Source organism: Hylobates moloch, unplaced genomic scaffold (genome assembly GCF_009828535.3).
Source record: "Hylobates moloch isolate HMO894 unplaced genomic scaffold, HMol_V3 SCAFFOLD_1, whole genome shotgun sequence".
In the NCBI taxonomy this organism is placed as follows: domain Eukaryota; kingdom Metazoa; phylum Chordata; class Mammalia; order Primates; family Hylobatidae; genus Hylobates; species Hylobates moloch.
In genome coordinates, this window is record NW_026652276.1 from 10,251,978 (window position 1) to 10,262,204 (window position 10,227).

Below are 10,227 nucleotides of genomic sequence, written 5' to 3' on the forward strand. Positions count from 1 at the left end.
GTCAAAGACAGCCTTTTTGATTGACATTACAACACATCTAAATACATTGGATATTTCTCTGCAAAGACATTCACAAGTGGTTACACAAATGTATGATTCAATTCACTAATTCCTAGCAAAATTGTGTTGTTGGGAAACTCATTTGACAAGGAACAATCTGGCCCACTTCCCTACACTGAAATTAGTTTCTGAAAATGAAAGCAATGGCCTGAACTATATTCCAAAAATTAAAGAATTGAAGACTGAATTCCAAAAAAGATTCTCCGATTTCAAACTTTATGAAAATGAACTGATATTGTTCAGTTCACCTTTCTTGATGAATATTAATCATGTGAATGCAGAGCTGCAAATGGAAGTTATTGAATTGCAGTGCAACACTATACTGAAAACTAAATATGATGATGTGGGAATCCCAGAATTCTACAAATTCCTAGGTAATGGTTACCCTAAATATAAAAAACATTGTGCAAAGATTCTGTGCATGTTTGGAAATACCTATGTTTATGAGCAGCTATTTTCTCTTATGAAACTAAGTAAAACTAAATATTGCTCCCAGTTAAAGGAAAGATGAATTGTCTGCTGCATGTTGCTATACAAGATTCACAACCTGACGCTGATTGATATCTTGGGCCCTAAGAAAGGAATGTTAGATTTCGGATTTCAAATCTGAGAAGTAATAAATTATGAAACTTGGGATAATTATTTCTATTTTCAAATTATATTTTTTCAATATGAAGTTTAGAGTACAATCTCTGGCATTATATATGTTTGTTAAGTCTTATACCATATAAAATAAAGTTGGATTATACTTTTGGTGGTTTTTTACACCTCGCCTTTCTGGCCTTTTTTCAAGTTTATAAACCTCTGCCCTAAAAGAAGCCACATTTTTCTTAAAGGCACTTGTGAGCCTGGGATGTGAACAAAGGAGTCAGCTGGATGAACTGAATGTTTGGACACTTAGTGTGACCCTATCCCTAAGCACGACAGACCTGCCACGGTCATCTTGGGGTTCAGGCCAGGGTAACTAACCCCCTTTCCTGTACAGGCTGGGTGTCAGAGCCATTACTAGCCTCTGGACTTTTTTGTGGTGCTTCTATTTGGATTTACACATTTCTTTTGAAGTTCTTTTTTTTTTTTTTTTTTTGAGACGGAGTCTCGCTCTGTCGCCCAGGCTGGAGTGCAGTGGCGCGATCTCGGCTCACTGCAAGCTCCGCCTCCCGGGTTCACGCCATTCTCCTTCCTCAGCCTCTCCGAGTAGCTGGGACTATAGGCGCCCGCCACCACGCCCGGCTAATTTTTTGTATTTTTAGTAGAGACGGGGTTTCACCGTGGTCTCGATCTCCTGACCTCGTGATCCGCCTGCCTCGGCCTCCCAAAGTGCTGGGATTACAAGCGTGAGCCACCGCGCCCGGCCTTCTTTTGAAGTTCTAACATTGTTGGTCAGCTTACAGTCAGTGTGGCTGGCCCAGAAACATTCTGCCTCTTACAGGCAGGGATGCTTGTTCCTTTGGCATTGGGGCACCAAGGGGAGTGCACAATGGGGTGTCGATGTGTGAAAGAGCAGATGAGCATTTTTCCAGGGAGAAGGCCTGTAGCTGCCAGCAGAGTCTTAGGTCTGTGACTCAAATGGTGTTTTTCCACTGACATAGCGAGATGTCTACTTACTACTGTAGAAGCCATATCTTAAAAAATTAGTCTAGCCAGGCGTGGTGGCTCACACCTATAATCCCAGCACTTTGGGAGGCCAAGACAGGCAGATCACCTGAGGTCAGGAGTTTGAGACCAGCCTGGCCAACATGGTGAAATCCGGTCTCTACTAAAAATACGAAAATCAGCTGGGCGTGGTGGCAGGCGCCTGTAGTCCCAGTTACTCAGGAGGCTGAGGCAGGAGAATCGCTTGAACCCAGGGGGCAGAAGTTGCAGTGAGCTGAGATCACACCATTGCACTCCAGCCTGGGTGACAAGAGCGAAACTCTGTCTCAAAAAAAATTAATTATAAAAGTAATATATACTTATTGTAGAATATTTGGATATTATAAAGAAATTTTGGGCCGGGCACAGTGGCTCACACCTGTTATCCCAGCAGTTTGGGAGGCCGAGGCGGGTGGATCATGAGGTCAAGAGATCCAGACCATCCTGGCTAACACAGTGAAACCCCATCTCTACTAAAAATACAGAAAATTAGCTGGTGGCAGGTGCCTGTACTCCCAGCTACTTGGGAGACTGAGGCAGGAGAGTCGCTTGAACCCGGGAGGTGGAGGTTGCAATGAGTGGAGATCGCGCCACTGCACTCCAGCCTGGCGACAGAGCAAGACTCTGTCTCAAAAAAAAAAAAAAAAAAAGAAAGAAATTTTGGGAAAATACTTGTAATGTCAGCAGAGGTAAGTCCTGTAAATATTTAGGCATGCTTTCTTTCAATTTTCTTTCTTCTTTTTTTTTTTTAGACGGACTTTTGCTCTTGTTGCCCAGGCTAGAGTGCAATGGCACAATCTTGGCTCACCGCAACCTCCGCCTCCTGGGTTCAAGCGATTCTCCTGCATCAGCCTCCCGAGTAGCTGGGAGTACAGGCACCTGCCACCATGCCTGGATAATTTTGTATTTTTAATAGAGACAGGGTTTCTCCATGTTGGCTAGGCTGGTCTCGAACTCCTGACCTCAGGTAATCCGCCTGCCTCGGCCTCTCAAAGTGCTGGGATTACAGGCATAAGCCACCACGCCTGGCCTTCTTTCAGTTTTCAGTGTGCGATTTTATTTGGTTGAACACATTATGGATGGACCATAGTGTATCCTGCTCTCTGCCCTCCCTCCCTCACTCAACAGTAAGCCCTAAACAGCTCTCAGTCTTCAGGCTCAGGTTGTGTTTATTTGATTCCTCAAGGAATGCACTGATGGGCTTTGCTAGCTGGTGAGTTCTTTCAGCAACATGTGAGCATGGCTGAGTTGATTTCTCAATGTAGGGTCCCTCTTCCTTCCTGCCAGGCTCATAGAAGGCTGGAAAAAAACCCTGGCTATTCCAGGAAGGAAAGGCAGATCTCACCTCTGGAGATCCTCAGGACAGCCTCAGTGCAGAGGTCTTGGGACTGCTAATGAGTGTGAAGCTGAGCTCCAACAGCCACAGCAGAGCAAAGAGATTAAGACGGAGTGGCTTTAGGGCAGGGCGGTGAGGTCTTGGGGCTCTGGTAGCCTCTGAGAAAGCCAACTTAGCCGGCAAACCCAGATTCAGATTCCCTCCTTTAATAAGAGAGACTTGACTATAAATGTGGGTGACAGTGCGGTGGTGAGGACCAAGTGGGCACTCACAACAGGCCTCTGGAGGATGAGTGAGATGGCAGGGCAGGGCCAGGCTCTTCTGCAGAGGAAACTTGGGGACTATTTCGGAAAGGATGAGTGACTAAAGGTACAGAGTGACTTTGAGGACGACAGTGCAGCCGATGACAAGGCAGGGCAGTGGGAAGAGGGCCCAGGCATGGAGATCAAAGTTGGGGTTAGGGGTGGGGAGACTGGCTAGGCAAGGGGCCTCTGAACGTCAGGTCATTATGCTTGAGCCTTTTGGCTCTGGGTGAGCGAGGCACAGGCCCAAGCTCTGCTTTCAGCTGCATTCTCCTGTAGGAGAGGAAGCAGTCAGTCTCAGAGCTGCACTCTCACTCATCTGACTTCTGGCTCCTCGGAGGCTCATGCCATCTGGCCGTACCCTTCCCCACTCAGCTCTGGTCATCTAGAACCCTATCTGGCTTTTTTGTTGTTTTTGTTTGTTTGTTTGTTTTGAGACAGGATCTCACTCTTGCCCAGGCTGGAGTGCAATGGTGCAGTCACAGCTCACTGCAGCCTCGACCTTCCAGGTTCAAGCCATCTTCCCACCTCAGCCTCCCAAGGAGCTGGAACCACAAGTATGTGCCTCCATAGCTAGTTTTTTAAAATTTTTGTAGAAATGGGGTCTTGCTATGTTGCCCAGGCTGGTCTCAAACTCCTGGGCTCAAGTGATCCTCCTGCCTTGGCCTCACAAAGTGATAGGATTACAGGCATGAGCCACTGCACCTGGCTCCCTATCTGTGGGTGGCAAGCCACACAGGTGCCGAGGCAAGAGACCGAGGGCATGAACTGTTGCAGTATTATAAAATATATGAAATAAGAATAGTTATACTAGATATAGATCATAGATATGATTATATATGAATATCATTAATCATTAGTTTGTAGCAATTACTCTTTATTCCAATATTATAATAATCCTTGCTCTGCAATCATAACCTAGGAAAAACCAGGCCAGACAGAGATAGGAGCTGAGGGGACATAGTGAGAAGTGACCAGAAGACAAGAGTGCAAGCCTTCTGTTATGCCTGGACAGGGCCACCAGAGGGCTCCTTGGTCTAGCGGTAACCCAGGGTCTGGGAAGACGCTGGTTGCCAAGCGGACCATGGTCTAGCGGCAAGGAAAAACACCCGCTACTTAGCAGACCGGGAAAGGTGGGGGCGGGGGGGGGGTCTCCCTTTCCCCGGGGGAGTTTAGGGAAGACTCTACTCCTCCACCTCTTCAGGCCCACCTGCAGTTATCCGGAGGCCTAACCGTCTCCCTGTGATGCTGTGCTTCAGTGGTCACGCTCCTAGTCCGCCTTCATGTTCCATCCTGTACACCTGACTCTGCCTTTTAGATAGCAGTAGCAAATTAGTGAAAGTACTAAAAGTCTCTGATATGCAGAAATAATGGCGTAAGCTGTCTCGCTCTCTCCTCTCTCTCTCTGCCTTGGCTGCCTGCCCCCTGTCCAGTGGACGCGTAACCCACGTGACCTTACCTATCATTGGAGATGGCTCACACTCCTTAACCCTGCCCCTTTGTCTTGTATCCAATAAATATCAGTGCAGCCTGGCATTCGGGGCCACTACCGGTCTCCACATCTTGGTGGTAGTGGTCCCCAGGCCCAGCTGTCTTTTCTTTTATCTCTTTTTCTTGTGTCTTTATTTCTACAATCTCTCATCTCCGCACACGGGGAGAAAAACCCACCGACCCTGTGGGGCTGGTCCCTACACCTATCTGGTATTTGTTAAAGAGCCTGGACCCCCGGCTCATGGGCTTCTTTCTATCCCTACTCCTGGGACCTCAGCCTCCCAGCTGGTCCTGGATATTCAGGTCCTAGGTGAAAAAAAAAAAAAAAAAGTCCATAGGTGGGGCCTAGCGCGGTAGCTCACTCCCGTAATCCCAGCACTTTGGGAGGCCAAGGTGGGTGGATCACCTGAGGTCAGGAGTTTGAGATCAGCCTGGCCAACATGCAGAAACCCCATCTTTACTAAAAATACAAAATTAGCCGGGCATGGTGGCACATGCCTGCAATCCCAGCTACTTGGGAGGCTGAGGCAAGAGAATCACTAGAATCTGGGAGGCGGAGGTTGCGGTGAGCTGAGATTGTGCCATTGCACTCTAGCCTGGGCAACAAGAGTAAAACTCTCTCAAGAAAAAAAAAAGTAAGTGTTCCTTCACCTGTGAAAATGTGAATGGAACTCCTCACTCTCAGTTGCTTACACTATTCTTAGGTTCTTTTCCCCTCAATAACATCTCCAGCTCTGATTTCTCTACTTTCTCCCAGATCTGTCAGTCCCCTTCAAAATCTCCTTTTGGATGCATCCTATCCCACATGGACCAACTTACCACTCTTGCCAATATCCCTAAATCTCTGGTCTTCCCAGCCCCTCTGTCACCTGCTCCATAGAAATTTCTGTCCTGAGTCAATTAATATATGTCCCATGCTCCTCCCCTATTTTGGGGTGCTAGCAGAAACCCTACCTCAGGGGCAGCTTGGTTTCATTCTAAGCTCGTGGCTCCAGTCTTATCTGGGCCAGCAGTGCTCCCCTACAAGCTTTTATTTCCCTTGTCCTCCTGTTCTTCCCTGGAATCAGTGCCACCATCTCATTTTTATTAGGTAACTTCATCTCCTGATAAAAGCCATTTGCAAAAAACCTCCCCACCACCTTCCTGCTCCCGTATACTCATCCTACACGCTTGCCTGCTCTGACGTCTCCAGCGTCCTGCCTCCTGTCCTCAGTGGCCTTCTTCCCAGCCGTGGCAGCTCCCTCTCCCTATGCTCCACTCTCCATCCCCTGCCCTCAAGGGCTCAAGGACTTCCCTCCATCCGCTGTCTGCTTTCTCTCTGTGTTTTTAGAAATTTTGTTTCTACTGGCTCTTGTAATAATATGCCCACATCTCTGGCACACTCCCTTTACATGTCTATTTTTAAAAATGTATAAAATTGACACTATTCAAAATTCAGTAGGTACAAATGGAAGTCTCCCACTCATCCTCTAGCTACCCAGCTCCTTTGTATAGAAGGAGCCAATATTACTGGCTTCTTCTTGTCTTCCACTGTTCAAGACAAGGAATTATGTATTCTTTTCCTACTGATTTTGTTTTGTTTTGTTTTGAGACAGAGTCTTGCTCTGTCACCCAGGCTGGAGTGCAGCGGTGCAATCTCTGCTCACTGCAACCTCCACCTCCCGGGTTCAAGCGATTCTCCTCCCTCAGCCTCCCAAGTAGCTGGGGCTACCGGCACGTGCCACCATGCCCAGCTAATTTTTTGTATTTTTAGTAGAGACGGGGTTTCACCGTGTTAGCCAGGATGGTCTCGATCTCCTGACCTCGTGATCCGCCTGGCCCGGCCTCCCAAAATGCTGGGATTACAGGTGTGAGCCACCACGCCCGGCCTCCTACCGATTTTTGACACAAAGCAACAAGCTATAACACATTTTCCTGTACGTTGCCTTTTTGTCGTTGAAAGTATTTTGGAGATCATTTCATATCTGTAATGAACAGCTGCTCCCTTTGTTTTTATAGCTATAGTGCTCCATTGCATGGAGGTACAAGAATGTCCTTAACCAGTTTATTAGGTTAACTCTACCTGCTATAGTGGATGGACCCCAGTTCTTAGCAGTGCAACACAGTAAATGTTTGTTTCTCACTCATGCTACATTCAGAGTGGGGTATTCCTGGGCAGATGGCCTTCTGTGTGGTCATCTGGGGACCCAGGCTTCCTCTGTTTTGTTCCTCTGTCCTGTTCTGGGTCATTGGAAAGATCATCATTCAGTAAGTAGATAGGAGAGAACAAGGAGGATCCAGTGGGAGCACTTGGTGCAGGCCAGGCCTAGATATGTTTTCACCACTCATGGTCCTGTCACACCTCTAGTCCCAAAGAGGCTGGGCAGACGCTGCAGCTACACATCCAGGAAGAAGAGGGAATGGGTTGGCTGAGCGGCTAGCCTGTCTCTACTGCCCTTGGCTCCTGTTGAGGCTGCCATGTTCTTGAGAGAATCCAGAACCAAGCCTCTCCCTGAGCATGTGCCCCCTTCCAATCCTGCCCTCTCCTTCCGTTCACAGCCAAAGGTCTTGGAATGGTCCCCCAATTCCCTGACTGCCGTTCTTCATCTACAACTCCTCCGTGCACCTGTGACACCTGTTGTGCCTCCTCACCCCCCATGAAAACTCTTTTCTCAAGGACACCAGGGACATCTGCAGCAAAGGCTTCTAGAAAGATGGTTTTTAGATCTGATCTTAATCTCGGCAACATCTGACACCGCCACCCTTTCCTCGCCCGTGAAGTCTCCTTCTTCTCATTTCCCTCCTCTCTGAAGGCTTCGCAGGCTGTCCCCTCCCTCTACTGTCCACTCCATGCTGATGTTCCTCTGATGACTTTCCCCACAGCTTGTCAGAGGCTTTGCCTTTTGGCTCTGCAAGATGTTGGAAGCTCAGCTTGTATTTTCCTTGCCATAGCCCTGGAAATACTCGTTTCTCCCGTAGTCTTGGTGCCTTTTATTGAGAACAGCATTCAAAACCAAGATCTGGCCGGGCACAGTGGCTCATGTCTGTAATCCCAGTACTTCGATAGGCCGAGGCAGGCATATCACCTGAGGTCAGGAGTTCGAGACCAGCCTGGCCAACATGGCGAAACCCTGTCTCTACTAAAAATACAAAAATTAGCTGGGCGTGGTGGTGGGCACCTGTAATCCCAGCTACTCAGGAGGCTGAGGCAAGAGAATTGTTTGAACCCAGGGGGTGGAGGTTGCAGTGAGCCGAGATTGGGCCACTTCACTCCAGCCTGGGTGAAAGGGCGAAATTCCATCTCAAACAAAACGAAACCAAACCAAAAACAACAACAACAACAAAAAAACAAGATCTGGGTGCTGGGTGAGTTCAGTAGTATTGGGTGTTAGTACTTTTAGGCCCTTCCAGTGGATAGAGTTAGGAAATACATGTCCACACATGTGCATCTCTAAAGCTCTTTCTATATCTGTATGTATTTTAAAAATCAGGAGTTCACAGTGATGTCTCCAATGCCAGTCCAACACCATAATGTTCATTCTAGCCTACTCTTCTCATCAATTTTTTAGAGACATGGTTTCACTATGTTGTTCAGGCTGGACTGCAGTGGTGTGATCATAGCTCACTGTGGCCTTGAATTCCTAGGCTCAAGTGATCCTCTGCCTCAGCCTCCCGAGTAGCTGGGACTACAGGTGTGCACCACCACACCTGGCTAAATTTTTTATGTTTTATCTTTTTTTTAGAGATAGGGGTCTTACTGTGTTGCCCTAGCTGGTCTTGGACTCCTGACCACAAGCAGTTCTTCTGCCACAGCTTCTCAAAGTGCTGGGATTACAGGCATGAGCCACTGCATCCATCCCCTTTCGTTATTTTTAGCCATTTTCTTGATGGTGAGAAATCTGGCTCTTGCTAGCTGCAGTATATATACTTGCTCAGTGCCGGAATCCACATCAAGTAGTTCATGGATTTCTAACTCACATCTCTGTGAAAAAGAAAGATGTGAGTTAGATGTGAGATGTGTGCTCCTCTACCAATGGCAAAATATTGTGCAGTTTTTTTCCCCTTTAGTCATAGAGCATACAGTCAAAATACTGTTTCTAAAGCTACATAGGTTACTGCTCCCCTAGGGTGCCTGAGTGCATGTTATTCATTTGTAAAACAGCAAGTTCACTTGTTTCTGTTCGTATTCCATTTTAGGTCATCTCTACCACCCTTCTCCAATTCCTTGTTTTAAATTTTTTTTTTCTATGAAACATAGAAATAGTTCTAAAAGTCAGAATTATACAAAGATGTACCGTTGACTCTTGAACAATGCAGGAGTTAGAGGTGCCAACCCCCTGTGTAGTTGAAAATCCACATATAACTTTTGATTCCCCAAAAACATAAGTACTGATAGGCTACTGTTGACTGGGAACCTTACCAATAACATGAACAGTCGATTAACCATATTTTGTATGTTATATGTATTACATACTGTATTCTTACAATACAGAAAATATTATTAAGAAAGGCCGGGTGCAGTGGCTCATGCCTGTAATCCCAACACTTTGCGAGGCTGAGGCGGGCAGATCACCTGAGGTCAGGAGTTCAAGACCAGGCTGGGCAACATGGCAAAACCCCGTCTCTACTAACAATACAAAGAAAAAAAAATTAGCCCGCCGTGGTGGTGGGCGCCTGTAGTCGCAGCTACTCAGGAGTCTGAGGCAGAGAGAATTGCTTGAACCCAGGAGGTGGAGGTTGCAGTGAGCCAAGATCATGCCACTGCACTCCAGCCTGGGCAACAGAGCCGACTCCGTCTCAAAAAAAAAAAAAAAAAACACAAGGAAGAGAAAATTTACTATTCATTAAGTGTAAGTGAATTATTATAAAGGTTTTCATCCTCATCTTCACATTGAATAGGCTGAGGAAGAGGAGGAGGAGGGGTTGATCTTGCTGCCTCAGGGGTGGCCAAGGCACAGACGCGGACCCAGAGTTCAAACCCACAGTTCAAGGGTGAGTTGGACTCAGAGAAGTGTTACCTCTCCTGTCCCTTCTCCCCTCTCCCACCTTTCACAAGAGGGAATCCCAAGTAGCTGGGATTACAGGTGCGTGCCACCATGCCCGGATAATTTTTTTTTTTTTTTTGTATTTTTAGTAGAGATGAGGTTTCACCATGTTGGCCAGGCTGGTCTGGAACTCCTGACCTCAGGTGATCCACCCGCCTTGGCCTCCCAAAGTGCTGGTGTGAGCCACCGCGCCCGGCCATGATTCTGTCATTTCTAAGGGCAGGGGAAATCGTAAACATTTTGATAATCAATTTTAATACAAGGATAGAGGCTATAAAATCTAGGCAGAAAAGCATTCCTCTCTTATGGAAGGTCTTTTATATGGTTTGTATATCAAGAATCCCCACAGATACCCTGCAAAGTCGATCCTATTCTTCCATTT